The sequence below is a fragment of the Papio anubis genome, chromosome 10 (assembly GCF_008728515.1).
Source record: "Papio anubis isolate 15944 chromosome 10, Panubis1.0, whole genome shotgun sequence".
NCBI classification, from domain to species: Eukaryota; Metazoa; Chordata; class Mammalia; order Primates; family Cercopithecidae; genus Papio; species Papio anubis.
The window spans coordinates 66,748,407-66,763,662 of record NC_044985.1 but is presented as its reverse complement, the minus strand read 5'-3'; the positions used below and the strand labels follow the sequence as shown (position 1 = coordinate 66,763,662).

Sequence of the window (15,256 nt, the reverse complement as noted above, 5' to 3'; positions counted from 1 at the left end):
CTGTATCCTTCATACATTCTCCTTTTGCTGTTAATGCAAGAGGAACGTTTACTAGATAAAGTTGTTTTGCATATTTGTGAGGCAACAATTTAAATAAACTGGGAAAAAAGATATCTTTTTAAAATTCATGCTCATATATGTAGATAGACAAGAGCTTAAAATTTATGTATTTTTTGACTTTCAGCCTACGTTTTCGTTTCATACAGTAAATATACATCTTAAAGAAGAATTACAGCAAGTCCCTCCATATGAAGAATTGAGAAAATCAATTGTGTCAGCATCCAAATTTATAAAACAGATAAATAAATTATAGAACGATGATTCTGATTACCAAAAAACGTTTTGCAAAAGAAATCACAAGATTCCTTTAAAGAGAAATTTTTCAAACCCCTATTAAAGTAAATGTAATTTTAAATGAATTTCAACACAATGTATAAACACATATATAAAATGAAGAAGTTGCACTTATGAAAACTTTTCTTCCAATACCACATATTAAAATTTGTGTTGTTGTTGAAACTTTCTGACATAAAATTCAACTGTTATGGATTGACTATTTCTGTCCCTTCGAAATGCATATGTTAAAGATTTAAACCTCAAGGTGATGGTATTTAAATTGGACTTTTAGGATGTAATTTAGAATTAAGACTAACACCCTAGGGTAGAGTCCTCATGATGGGTTTAGTGGCTTCAGGAGAACTGAAAGAGATGTTCCAGCTCCCCTGTATGGACCAAGGAAAGACAGTATGAGGACATAAGAAGAAGCTGGCTGTCTGCAAGCCAAGAAGAGAGCTCTCACCGGGAACTGAATAAGCCAGCACCTTGATCTTGGACTTCTCAGCCTCCAGAACTGTAAGAAAATTTATTTTGGTTGTTTAAGCAACATAGTTTATGGCATTTTGTTAGAGCAGCCTCAGCAGACCGAGATATAAACCAAATTTCTCCCTCTTGGAAAGAGAACAGGCCTGGTACAGTGGCTCATGTCTGTAATCCCAGCACTTTGGGAGGCCAAAATGGGTGGATTGCTTGAGCCCAGGAGTTCGAGACCAGCCTGGGCAACATGATGCAACCTCAACTCCACTAAAAAAATACAAAAAAATTAGCCATGTTTGGTGGCACGTGCCTGTAGTCCCAGCTACCTGGGAGGCTGAGGTGGGAGGAACACCTGAGCTAAGGAGTTTGAGGCTGCAGTGAGCCATGATTATGCCACTGTACTCTGGCCTGGGCAACAGAGTAAGACCCTGTCTCAAAAAAAAAAAAAAAAGAAAAAGAAAAAAATATATATAAGCTCAGGCTATCTGCAGGACATCCTAAAATGAAAAACTGAAGAAACTATTTGCATTTTTAAAACAACAATCACAGGCTCATCAAAAAACAACTCTAACCATAAATCAATCCATATATTTATCATAATAATGATCAAAAAATAAGTACTATTAAGCATTTACTGCATGGTAGGCACTCTGCTTATAAACAATTTTAGATTCTTAGTATTATCACTTAGCTGTTTAACAATGCTATACATGCATTATCCTATTTGACCTCACCCCAACCTATTATGTACATACTATTATAATCATCTTCATTTTACAACTGGGAAAAACTCAGGTACAGAGAAAGCATATCACATAGTCTACATTTCACAGCTCATAAGTTTAGAATCACAAACAAAATCTATGTTTGTTTCCGTCCAGTGCCTTAATTCTTAGTTACTGTAGAATACCGCCCTGCTTCCAAAATAATTACAGTTAATGAATATTTATTGAGATTCAACTATGTGCCTGGCACTGTGACAGTCATTGGAAATATAGCAATGAATAAAAACAAAGTCCCTTATTTCATGGATCTTACATCCAAGTGGAGGGAGCAAGAAACAAATGTACATATACCGATGTTGGGTCACAATTTAAATGCTAAAAAAAAACATCCAGCAAAATAAGGGAACGGAGTGAGAGGGCAGTGTGTTATTTGCTTTAGGGTGGTAAGAGAAAGCACCTCTGATTCAGTGAAAATTGAGCAGAGACTTGAATAAAGTGCAGAAGCCAGCCCTGTAGATATATGGGGGAATAGCTTCATAGCCAAGTGTCTAAATCTTCTGACAGATTTGGAATGTCTATGCTAAGTGCTGAAACAGGAGTGCACTAGTTGGAGATGGAGAGGTTCAAGAAACACCTGGGTAGCTAACTTGGCTTTAAGGGAGTGAATTAAGGGAAAGAGTTGGAGGAGATGTGGACAGAGAGAAAGGATAAGAACTTTGGCTTGTATTCTGAGTGATGGGAAGCCACAGGAAGGAAATAGGGAAAGTAGGCATATGATGGATCCTGTGTTGTGCTACCCAGATCCTTCTTCAATGAATACCTATTGTCTCCACTACCGGGTGTACTGTTGGCTGACTGGTAGGTAACAATCCCTTCAGGGACTGCTGCAGCTGCAGAGGGCTGCTTTGCTGAGGTTGTGTCCCTTATGGAATAGACCACATCCATGGCTGACTGATGAGGGAGCATAAAGATCTGTGTGTTAGCCCAATTTGGAACAATTCTGAGGAGCCATTCTAGCTCTGAAAAGCTAACATGTGGTTGGCTAAGCCTGTCCATTGGATCTGTATAGCCACTTAACTTCTGTGTCTACCCAATTCTGCTTTCTTCTTCCCTTCCACAAGTGTTGATCCCAAGGGCACTCTTTGAAAAGTCTTACATGCTAAACTCTACCTCAGTCAGCTTCCAGGAAACTTAACCTATGACAAGTGACATGACATTGCTTATGCCGTAGGAGGGTCTTCCTGGCTACTATAAGGAAAGGGAGCTCCCTTTCCTGCTTGTTGTTAGGAGACTACTACAGAGGTCCAGATGGAAGATGACAGTTGCTTGGGCTAAAATGGCAACAGAAGGAAGGTAAGAAGTAGTCAGATTCTAGGGACACATGAGAATCATGCCAAGAGAATCTGTTAGTAGATTGATGTGGAGTGATTTGGATAATTCCAAAGTTCTTAGCCTAAGCAACTGAAGAATAGATTTGCCAGTTACCAAGAAAGAGGTGATGTGAATATGAGAAGTTTGTGACTTGTTAAGTTTAATACTCCTATTAGTCAGCCAAATGGAGATGTCAATTAGTCAGCCAAATGGAGACATCAAGTGGGCAGCTATACATATGAATCTGGACTTCATAAGAGAGGTATCTGCTGGAAATGCAACTTCTGGAGTAATCAGCTTAAAGATGCTATATAAAGCCATGGAGCTGAATGAGATGGCCTGGTAGTGAGGGTTGATAGAGAAGCCTCATCTATACCAAAGTGACTAACAAGGAGAGGTTAGGGAGTTGAATGAAAATGAATGAGAGAGAGAGAGTTCTGAGAGTACAAGTAAAGAAAATGTATTAAAGTGCAGAGTGTGATCAGCTGTTTCATATGCTGTTGATAGTGTTGGGTAAGATGAAGACTGTGCACTATAATGGATTTAAAGACGCCTTCAACAAGAACAGATCTATGTCCCAGGAATATAAAAACAGTATCTGATTCAATCCCTATGATAACCTAATAAAATAGGTATCCATTCTCTTTTTATAAAGAAGGATATTTAACTTGGAACCTAAGGACACAGCCTTTGGTCACACAGTTCAGATCTGTTAGGTAACAGATCTGAGTAACAAGGTTGAACACAGTTCTGTCTTACTCATGAGCCCATATTCTATACACCACATCATTCTGTAGAGGATGGGTAGAGTTGTTGGTTATATACTGATAGCTGCAGTCCCTGCTGGTAATACTAGAATATTAATGTCTGCAGTAACATTGGTTGTTAATATCCTGACACCTAGACGCTATCCAACTCATATCAACATTTTGCAGAAGAACCAAGGTGCAGAAAAGTAAACTGATTTGCCCAAGTTCACATCCCTTATAATCCCAGGTCCCTTGACTCAATATACAATGCTTGTTCCACTGCACTGTATGGCTTTCCAAAAAGTCCCTTAACGGCAAAAATCCTTTACACAAAGCTAGCTTAGAGTGCTGGCAGGAGAGAAATAAGAGGCAAAATGTTATTAGACCCAGGCCAGAGGGAGAGGGCAGCATTCCACCCCTGGAGAAGGCATTGCCTATGCTGACACGTGAATGGTAAGAGATTGTCCTGCAAGAAAGGGCACATCCTTACAAGGGCTAAAGGGCCTTGGATCTGAGGAAAAGGGAAAAGTGTGAAGTGAATACATCCCAGAATATGTTCCTGTGTTCTCCGTATAATTCTTCTCTCCTAACAGATTTAGAGTGTCTATGTGAAGTGCTATGCTAGACATTTTCTGAGCATTACCTCTAATCCTCACAAAATCCCACTTTTAGATAAAGTGGCTAAATTGCAATGAAGTATTAAGCAGTGGATCTTGTATACTTAGTCTCAGGTCTGTTGAATTCTTTAATTTTTAAAATTTTTTTGAGACTGAGTCTTGCTCTGTCGCCCAGACTGTAGTACAGTGGCTTGATCTCAGCTCACTGCAACCTCCACCTCTTGACTTCAAGCGATTCTCCTGCCTCCATCTCCTGAGTAGCTGGAATTACAGGCAAGTGACACCATACCTGGCTAATTTTTGTATTTTTTTTTTTTTTTAGTAGAGACAGAGTTTCTCCATGTTGGCCAGGCTGGTCTGGAACTCCTGACCTCAGGTGATCCACCCACCTTGGCCTCCCAAAGTGCTGGGATTACAGGCGTGAGACACCGCACCCGGCCACTGGTCTGTTGAATTCTAAGATCCACTTTTATCCCACTACATTACATGCTCTGACATGTTACGTAATAAAATCTGCCATGGGAATATGTAATCCTCATTAATTCGGATGTGACTTATATGGGTAAAAATCATTTATAAATAATCAAAAATCCTCCCCTTTGCATTACAATTTCTAGCCTGAGTTAGTAATCTCAATTCTGCACTTCACTAAGAACATGCAGACACAGCCTGAAATGAATATAGAGAAAAACAAAATTCAGCCAAGCACGTTGGCTCACCCCTGTAATCCCAGCACTTTGGGAGGCCGAGTCGGGCAGATCACTTGAGCTCAGGAGTTGCAGACCAGCCTGGACAACATGGTGAAACCCAGTCTCTACAAAAAATATAAAAGAAGTAGTTGGGCATGATGGCACGCACCTATAGTACTAGCTATTTAGGGGGCTAAGGTAGGAGGATTGCTGGAGCCCAGTAGGTCGAGACTGTAGCGAGCCAAAATCATACCACCGTACTACAGCCTGGGTGACAAAGAGAGAGAGACCCTGTCTCAAAACAAAACAAAACAAAACCCACAAAATTCCTCTCATGATTATGGCACCTGCTTCCTGTGTGATCCTTTAGAAGACTTTTTAAAAATTTCAATTAAAACAAGTTTGAATGTAAACTTTCTTCATGAATGTAATTCCTTATGTATAAATTTGTTATTAGAGTATTTTGATTACACAACATTTTTTGGTTATATATGTGTGATTTTGTATATATGTGTGTGCGTGTGTGTGTGTGTGTGGAGAGAGAGAGAGAGAGAGAGAGAGAGAGAGATGGAGTCTTGCTCTGGCGCACAGACTGGAGTGTAGCGGCACAATCTTGGCCCACTGCAACCTCCACCTCCCAGGTTCAAGTGATTCTCCCACCTCAGCCTCCCAAGTAGCTGGGACTACAGGCAAGCACCACCATGCCCGGCTAATTTTTTGTATTTTTAGTAGAGATAGGGTTTCACCATGTTGGTCAGGCTGGTCTCCAACTCCTGGCCTCAGGTGATCCACCCGCCTCAGCCTCCCAAAGTGCTGGGATTATAGGCGTGAGCCACCAAGTGCAGCCTTAGTTATTTATATTATATTGATAATATAAGAAGTCAATCAAGAAGCAGCTTCTCCACTCCTTCTGGGAACTTCGCCTGGTTCAGCCTGCCTGCCTGCCTCCACTCCTGCCTCCACCATGTCCATCAGGGTGACCCAGAAGTCCTACAAGGTGTCCACCTCTGGTCCCCTGGCCTTCAGCAGCCATTCCTACACGAGTGGGCCTGGTGCCTGCATCAGCTCCTTGAGCTCCCGAGTGGGCAGCAGCAGCTTCAGGGGTGGCCTGGGCAGAGGCTATGGTGGGGCCAGTGGCATGGGAGGCATCACCACTGTCACTGTCAACCAGAGCCTGCTGAGCCCCCTTAACCTGGAGGTGGACCCCAGCATCCAGGCAGTGCACACCCAGAAGAAGGAACAGATCAAGACCCTCAACAACAAGTTTGCCTCCTTCATAGATAAGGTATGGTTCCTGGAGTAGCAGAACAAGATGCTGGAGACCAAGTGGAGCCTCCTGCAGCAGCAGAAGACAGCTCAGAGCAACATGGACAACATGTTCCAGAGCTACATCAACAACCTTAGGCGGCAGCTGGAGACTGTGGACCAGGAGAAGCTGAAGCTGGAGGCAGAACTTGGCAACATTCAGGGGCTGGTGGAGGACTTCAAGAACAAGTATGAGGATGAGACCAATAAGTGTAGAGAGATGGAGAATGAATTTGTCCTCATCAAGAAGGATGTGGATGAAGCTTACATAAACAAGGTAGAGCTGGAGTCTCGCCTGGAAGGGCTGACTGAAGAAATCAACTTCCTCAGGCAGCTGTATGAAGAGGAGATCCCAGAGCTGCAGTCCCAGATCTCAGACACGTCTGTGGTGCTGTCCATGGACAACAGCAGCTCCCTGGACATGGACAGCATCATCGCTGAGGTCAAGGCACAGTACCAGATAACCAACCGCAGCCGGTACCAGATCGAGTATGAGGAGCTGCAGACACTGGATGACCTGAGGCGTACAAAGGCTGAGATCTCCGAGATGAACCGGAACATCAGCCAGCTCCAGGCTGAGATTGAGAGTCTCAAAGGCCAGAGGGCTTCCCTGGAGGCCGCCATTGCAGATGCCGAGCAGCGCGGGGAGTTGGCCATTAAGGATGCCAACGCCAAGCTGTCCCAGCTGTAGGCCGCACTGCAGCGGGCCAAGCAAGACATGGTGCGGCAGCTGCGTGAGTACCAGGAGCTGATGAATGCCAAGCTGGCCCTGGACATGGAGATCGCCACCTACAGGAAGCTGCTGGAGGGCGAGGAGAGCCGGCTGGAGTCTGGGATGCGGAACATGAGCATCCATACAGAGACCACCAGCAGCTATGCAGGTGGTCTGAGCTCGGCCTATGGGGGTCTCACAAGTCCCGGCCTTAGCTATGACCTAGGCTCCAGCTTTGGCTCTGGCACAGGCTCCAGCTCCTTCAGCTGCACCAGCTACACTAGGGCCGTGGTTGTGAAGAAGATCGAGACCTGTGATGGGAAGCTGGTGTCCAAGTCCTCTGAGGTCCTATCCAAGTGAATAGCCAGGGCAGCCCCTCCCAGCCTGCCCCTCCTGTGGCTGCACCAGAGCCCGTGAGGGAGCCTGCTGTGAAGGGCAGCACAGGGAATGGGAGACCCACCTGAGCCTCAGTCTTAGCCCTCAGCCCATCCGCCGAGGGGGGAGTTTACTACCTGAGGACTCCCCTAGCCCGTGCCTCCAGCTACAATTCAATAGCTTTTTTTTTTTTCCAAAATAAAACCTCAGCTAGCTCTGCGAAATATATATAGTAATACAAACAGAGATATAAAAACTTCCTTTTTTTTTTTTTTTTTTTGAGATGGAGTCTCGCTCTGTTGCTCAGGCTGGAGTGCAATGGTGTGATCTCGGCTCACTGCAGCCTCTGCCTCCTGGGTTCAAGAGATTCTCCTGCCTCAGCCTCCTGAGTAGCTGGGACTACAGGCACGCACCACCACGCCTGGCTAATTTTTTGTAGTTTTAGTAGAGACGGGGTTTCACCATGCTGACCAGGCTGGTCTTGAACTCCTGACCTTGTGATCCACCTGCCTCAGCCTCCCAAAGTGGTGGGATTACAGGCATGAGCCACCATGTCCAGTTGAGATATAGAGACTTTCTGCATTTCCTTTCAAATATCAATTCCTTGTATGTTTGTGCTAATATTTAAGAATCTCACATTTCCCAAAACCAGTGAGATATTTTTCAAGCTCAGTGAAATAGAGCATGGGATGCTCTCTATTTCTACTTTTTAAAAATTCCATATATCACAATGAATAGAATTCTAAATTTCTAAGAAATTTAGAATTCTATTCATTGTGATATATGGTATTTTTAAAAAGCAGTCTCCACATACTGTCACAGGATCCTTAGGGTGTCGCTCTTCCAGCTGTAAACCTCTGTGGCTGGTGATGCCTTTGCCCAAGTTTTTCTCTGGCCTGCTGGACTCATTCTGCCCACTTGACCTGGCAGACTGCGCTCAGCTTGCACTACCAGACTGGATCCCATGCCTCGGAAGAGACTGGAGCCAGGCACACAGCAGTGAGGCATGCGTCCATGAGCAAGCAGGGGGTTGGGCCACTGTGCACAGTCAGGCACATCGGTTGCTGCAGCAGGGTAGTCAGCTCCAGATGCCAGCACAGATTCTGGCTTCATGCAAGCCTGCGGCTGGATCAGATGCATCACAAGCAGTTCTCACTGTGGGCACCTTAGTATGAAGGGAATGCAGTGGTGCCCAGAAGCTTGAAGATGCCAAAAACTGCAGAGCCCCAAAGAGGGTGTCACAGCCCTGGTTTGGGGAGCCCCTAGGTCTGAACACCCCAAATGGTGGCAAATCTTCTCGCCTTCTTGTCACCCACAACTTGGCGAGCAGGCAGTGGCAGGGGCGTGTAGTGTTTCTTCCCTGTTTGTGTTACAGCTCTTTCAGTCCCACCATTTGGTAGGTCCTGAGTTCTTGTCCTGCGTCCAGGAAGAATGAGGTACATGGACAATTGAAGAGTGAGCAAGGCGAAGAGGTGCTTTATTGAGCAACATTAAGCTCTCAGGACACCTGAAGTGGGTAACTCCTTTCTGCAGCCAGGTTGTCCCATTGAATCTGCAGCCCTCTGCAGAGATGAGACCCAGAGTGGGTAGCTCCTTTGCGCAGACAGGTCATCCTGTCTCTGAGAGTCTGGCTGAGTCCTGGGGTTTTTATGAACTTCAGAAGGGAGGAAGTGCATGCTGATTGGTCCATGGGCAGCCATGGGTGGGACCAGAAACGGCATCATAAGTTGTCGCTCCAGGGTGCAGACTCTACCTGAAACTGACAGCCCAGCCCTCATGCTTCAAGGGGTCCCTGGCTTGAAGGTGGAGTTTCACCAGGAACCTGCCCTTTTCCACACAGGAACCTGTCTGTCTCCCGCCATCAACATGCTATCCACAGTGCCCAGGCTGTTATTGCCCAATGGTGCCTGCAGGCCCACGCCAAGCTTCCCTCAGCACCCCCGACCGCCCTCCCATTATTGTCAGTGCCCAAAGTCCCAAGAGAGCTGAGGTGGTAGGGAGCCGGCATGTCAGCACTGACCTGAACACGTGCACACCTGGCTGGGTTGTGACAGCACCCAGGCTTGCACTAGAGTGGGCACCAGGAGCAGGCAGAGGCCAGACAGTGGGAGGCCAGACAGCAGGCACTTCTGAGGTTGTAAGAACCCTTTCTGGGTTCAGAGCCACAGCTGTGCAGCTGCAACTGTGCCTGGGAGTGCAGGGCTCCTGCCCTGCCAACTCAATAGAGGGCAGGTCTCATACCTGTTCCTGGCTTATGCTGCTCCGCAGAACACACAACACCAGCCACCACCCCCTATCCCTCCTGCAGCCAGCATCTTCACAGCTGTTGCTCCAGATGGGCCACTGCTGCCATCAATAATTATCTAATTATTTTTCTACTTCACTTCAGAAAACAAACCATTTTAAAATTTAATTTTGAAATTAGGTATATGCTAGACATGCAGGTTATCTTTATGGCAGCCACTTATGCTTCAAAACCATACAATCAACCAACAAACTTTTTTGGAGTGTCTGCAAAGAGCTAAATACTCCATTAAAGACTATCAAGGTGCAAAAAAAAAAAAAAGGCATTTCATTGAATTTAAAATGCCATTGATTATGGACACTATTATTTTATGTACCACGAAAAACATAAATAAATAAATATTACCAATTGAACTGTATTAAAATGTTTAAGACATTGATTAAAAGATACACCCTCATTTTCAGGAAGTTAATAATGCAAGAAATGTGCATTTTAGAATTGATACAATTCAACAATTAAAACTAGATTTTGGCATTCAGATGTTTACAATTCCATTTGGAAGAGGAAAAAAATCAACCCAGAAAAAAAGAGTCACAGGTATTAGCAAATAATAGAAGTTAAAAGTAATACGTGTTTGTGGGGAAACATCTGAGCTTTAAGAAGGGTGTATGTTGGGAATAAAATTTACGCAGCATGGTGGATCTAGATTATGTAAGCTTCAAAAACCAGGTGGAGATTTTTGGGCTTTTAGTGTTTTATAAGCATTAAGAATAACATGATAAAAAACATTATACTAGCTGAAGAAAATAAGTCAGAGGACCAATCAGGAAACTAAGATAGTAATGAAGGTACAAGGGATTTGACAACTTGAATCATGTTGAAGCCCATAAGAATGATGACCTATAAAGTACTTTTAAATAATACAATTTTTAAAATTTTTTCACAGACAAAGTCTCACAGTGTTTCCCCTTGCTAATCTCTAACTCCTAGCCTCAAGTGATCCTCCTGCCTCAGGCTTCCAAAATGCTGGGATTACAGGCATCAGTCACCATGTCCAACCAAAAGCCAATTTTTAATAAAATAAATGAGAACTTATTTTTAAAAATTTATTTAGGGATTAAAGAAAGAGGGTCATCAAAAATGACTTGACAATTTCTAGCTAGGGAAATTTGGACACTAGTGTTAAAAGGACTATGAGCTGTGTTTTTCCAGGGTGCTGAGGAGCCCAACTTATCTATTTAGTGCTTGCCACATTGTAAGCATTCAATAAATATTTCATGGATGGATGAATGAGTGATGAAGCCAGGATATCTGAGTTGAGTTGAGGTCATTCACATAAAGGTGATGGCTGAATGAGAAGATATGAACTTCTCAAAGGAGCCAGTTTACAGAAAGCCCAGGAAGGGACGATAGTTTAGGGAACAAAATTTGGAGTTTTGAAAAGAAATGAAACATGAAATAAATAAATAAATAAAGAGAAGTTATAGAAACCAGTGAAAGCCTGAACCATGTATTCAAAAGTAAACAGAATTTCAAAAAAAAAAAGAAAGAAAGAAAAAGAAAAGTTGTTCAGTGGTGTAAAAAGTTACAGAGAAGTCAGAATACAGAGAATGAAGACAAGTTAAATTGACATGATACAATGAGATCAGCTGATGATTTTTCATAGAACGACTTAAATAGGGTGGTAGAAGAGCTGCCAAATTAAAGAGCTTGAAAAGATATGATGGCGTATAACTAGAGGCAGCTGGAGGTTGTGTCCGGAAAGTACTAGACTGTCCATGACGGAAAATTCACTTCCAGAGTGTCATTTTCAGATAATGTTGACCTCCCTACCTTCTTCTAGGAATCTATCCTCCTCCTTTAAAATGCTATTAATTATTAATAATACTTATTTATATAAAACATATATGACTTAATTTAAAATAATAAAAAGCTGGGAAGAAATATGATCAAATTGTTTTAAAGAATCAAGAATAATATGGATAACGTGAACTAAATTAATAAAATCCTAGGATATTCAAAATAATAGGGAATGTATCTTGAAGTTTAAAAGAAGTACTTTTATGTCGACTAAAAGGATATGGTGTGTAATAAAGTTATTGAATGCACTGTCTTATGTACTGGTAGAGACAACAACAGAATAATATCCAAGAAGCTGAGAAAATGTTTGGATTAAACATCAACTGATCCAGTTGATTAAGGAAAGCATCCCTATTTCTGGATTTTTAATTGATGAATTAGAAAGCTATAGCACTTTCCCTCAAAATTTATTGTGGTGTCAGTATTCTTTAGGAAAATCAACTGGTCCAATGCAATATGACATGTCTATTTTAATCTTCAATCCTTTCTTTTTCAATTGAGTCAGGAGTCCCCTGTAACTTTTTTACTGGAAATATTCCTAAAAAACTGTATATTTTCCTGAAAGTATTTATGTAGATATTTCATAATGATGAATAGTTAAATGCTAGAAGCACTAGAGCTATACATAAAGGTGAAACGCCAGCTCTTTTCAAACAATGGTTATTTAAAGACATATTAATTAATCTAGATGAGGCTACGTAGAGTGAAAAGATATTTTTTCTGATTTCTGAGGGGTCTCTCATTCTACATTAAAAATCTTTTACTTCCCAAGACAGATTTAAAAGATTAAGATTTTAAAACTTTATATTTATTTTTAAAGGCTTGGATCTACTTATTAATACATTGATAAATAATATTTCATTTGAAAATAAGCCATATTAGATGGACAAATTTAGGGGAAAAATTTCACAAGTTATTCAGTACTGAAATTCTAGAAGGCAGTGTGATAAGAGTACTAAAATGAAAACAAATAAAGGTTATATAATCAGCTTTTTTGCTGACCTAGGTTTTGTATTTTGTGATTTTCTCTCTAAAACTAATGATGCTTAAGTTTGAAAATGGCAGCATATACTGAGAAATCATACATGACTTTTTTTTTTTTTTTTGAGGCAGAGTCTCACTCTGTCACCCAGGCTGGAGTGCAGAGGTGCAGTCTTGGCTCACTGAAACTTCTGCCTCCCAGGTTCAAGCAATTCTCCCGTCTCAGCTTCCTGAGCTCCTGAGTAGCTGGGATTACAGGCGTGTGCCACCACACGTGGCTAATTTTTGTATTTTTATTACTGACAGGGCAGGGTTTCATCATGTTGGCCAGGATGGTCTCGAACTCCTGGCCTCAAGTGATCTGCCCACCTCAGCCTCCCAAAGCTCTGGGATTACAGGTGTGAGCCAACACACCCAGCCCATACATGGCTATTTTTAATGAAAAGATCGTAAAAAATGACTAGTTGTTTTATAGTTGTACTTTTTGTGTACTCTTTAGCTATTATAAGGTGTTTGTTTACTAATCAGATGTATTAAAATCGCTGTCTTAAAAAAAGCAGAAAACATTTATTTTATTTATTTTATTTATTTTGTTTATTCTTGTGATTCTATAAAACAAGTCAAAGTACATGGCTTACTTTAAAGATATGCTTAAATACATTTGCAGTAATTAGTCTTGAAAAAATTAACTCTGGTGCATGAGAAAAGATTGCTTTTCACACAAGAAATAGATGAATGACGGCATGTAGCTTCAAAGCTAAATGTGGCTAAATCATTGGTGTATTTAATCACTTGCATGATGGAGAAAGCGTTATTGTTATTATTATTATTCTAGTTATTATTACTTACACTACTGAATTTAGTACCCCGCATTGCACCCTATACACAATGAAGCCTTTGAAGTTTCCAGGGAAAATAGAAAAAAACTCCAAATTGTGGAGGAAAAAAGGTTTCTTATTGACGAGTTCAGTTATTCAAAAGAGTTGTTATTACAATGTTTTGCATTTGATTTAAAACGATGGGGGAAGGAGGGTTGTAAACCAGACAGAATTAGCCATATGTTGATAAGTATTGAAGCTGGGTGATGGGTACATGGGAAGGGGCTTAATTTTACTATCCTTTCATTTTTCGTTTGAAAATTTGAAAACATCCATCATAAAATGTAAAGAAAAAGGTAAAAATATTAAAGCAAATTAACTTTATCAGAATATATGCCTTTGTGATCTCTGCAAGTTATCACTGAAAGTAGCTAGTCTCTTGGGAATTTACACATGTGAAAACATTTATTTTTTTGCAGACTCACTCAGCATCCAGCGGGTGCTTTTTCTGTCTGCCAGTGAGCATTCCAGGGTGCTGTGACCATTTTGGCCTCTCTAGGGTGATGTAGCTGCCTGGGGACACAGAGGGGAAAACATTCCTGAAGAAAAAGAAAAATCCAAGCAAAAAAGGGAAACAAGGCCAGGCGCGGTGGCTCACGCCTGTAATCCCAGCGCTTTGGGAGGCCAAGGTGGGTGGATCACGAGGTCAGGAGATCGAGACTATCCTGGCTAACACAGTGAAACCCTGTCTCTACTAAAAATACAAAAACAATCGGGCGTGGTGGCGGGCGCCTATAGTCCCAGCTACTTGGGAGGCTGAGGCAGAAGAATTGCTTGAACCCGGGAGGCAGAGAGGTTGCAGTGAGCGGAGATCGCACCACTGCACTCCAGCCTGGGCGACAGAGTGAGACCCCGTTTCAATAAAAAAACAAAAAAGGGGAACAAATGAACAAATGAAAGAGAAGGAAAAAGGAAAGAAGAAAGAGAAAGAAAGAAGGAAGGAAGAAAGAGAAAGAAAGAAGGAAGGAAGAAAGAGAAAGAAAGGAAGGAAGGAAGGAAGGAAGGAAGGAAGGAAGGAAGGAAGGAAGGAAGGAAGGAAGGAAGGAAGGGTACCTAACTAGCTAGAGAGGGAGAGAGAAATTAGGTAAATACCTATGCCCAATTGAGTGCTTTGGGAAAAATAACTCAAGAACTTCTTGTAATATATTCTGAGTTTGTTTTTTACCTTTTGATTTTTATATTTCTACTTTAAGAAGCAGTGATGTCTAAGAAACATGTTCTCATTATTTATTTTACTTGTTAAGTATGTTGTTACTCTTTAAACTTGATTCAGACTACTTTATGATGTTTTTAAAAAGTGGTTTTTATATCATCATACAATATTACATTTTAAAATGTCTACAATTTGCAGACCCTTCCACCACCAAAGGTCAGCACTACATGGAATTTTATTATTATTTTACAAAAAGAGGAACAACATAACTTTATTGTGCATGTGTGCATGAGCTCTTGTGCATCTGTGTGTGTATATAGCTATTTATGTCTTAGTAGCATAGATGACTCTAACTTGCAAGCTGTAGAGTCATACAACGTGTGCTCATCTCCATGGTAACCATTTCTAAGATAAATGCACTTCTGAACAATGGTCCCAAAATAGCCTATTACCCATTTTTGTAGATTTCCACTGTGGCAACAAAAAACAATTTTGGAAAACCTTGATCCATTCTTTAACCAACAAAAATAGAGACAACAAACACATATTCAGATCTGCAGAGAAAATACGGTTAAGTGTAATGACATTTTCTACAACAAACTCAGGATTTCATGGATCTGATTTTTATTTTATGAATTATCTATACTTAATGTTTCTCCTGCAACTTTTTGACTTCCTACATGTAGCTATTTATCCTTTCTGAGATTTCTTTTCTTTTTTTCTGAGACAGGGTCTCACTGTCACCTAGGCTGCAGTGCAGTGGCAAGATCATAGGTTATTGCA

The 15,256-nt window shown here is 41.6% G+C and overlaps 1 non-coding gene and 2 pseudogenes across 1 annotated transcript; all 3 read left to right on the top strand.

Annotated features, from left to right (window-relative positions):
• Positions 1-5,910: 5,910 nt before the first annotated feature.
• Positions 5,911-7,616, top strand: LOC101013505 (annotated as a pseudogene).
• Positions 6,261-6,984, top strand: LOC110740995 (annotated as a pseudogene).
• A 6,119-nt stretch (positions 7,617-13,735) lies between the features above and the next one.
• LOC116269312 lies at positions 13,736-13,847 on the top strand. The gene has a single exon (XR_004176791.1). It is a non-coding gene; the product is annotated as a small nucleolar RNA SNORA77 (small nucleolar RNA).
• The last annotated feature ends 1,409 nt before the right edge of the window (positions 13,848-15,256 follow it).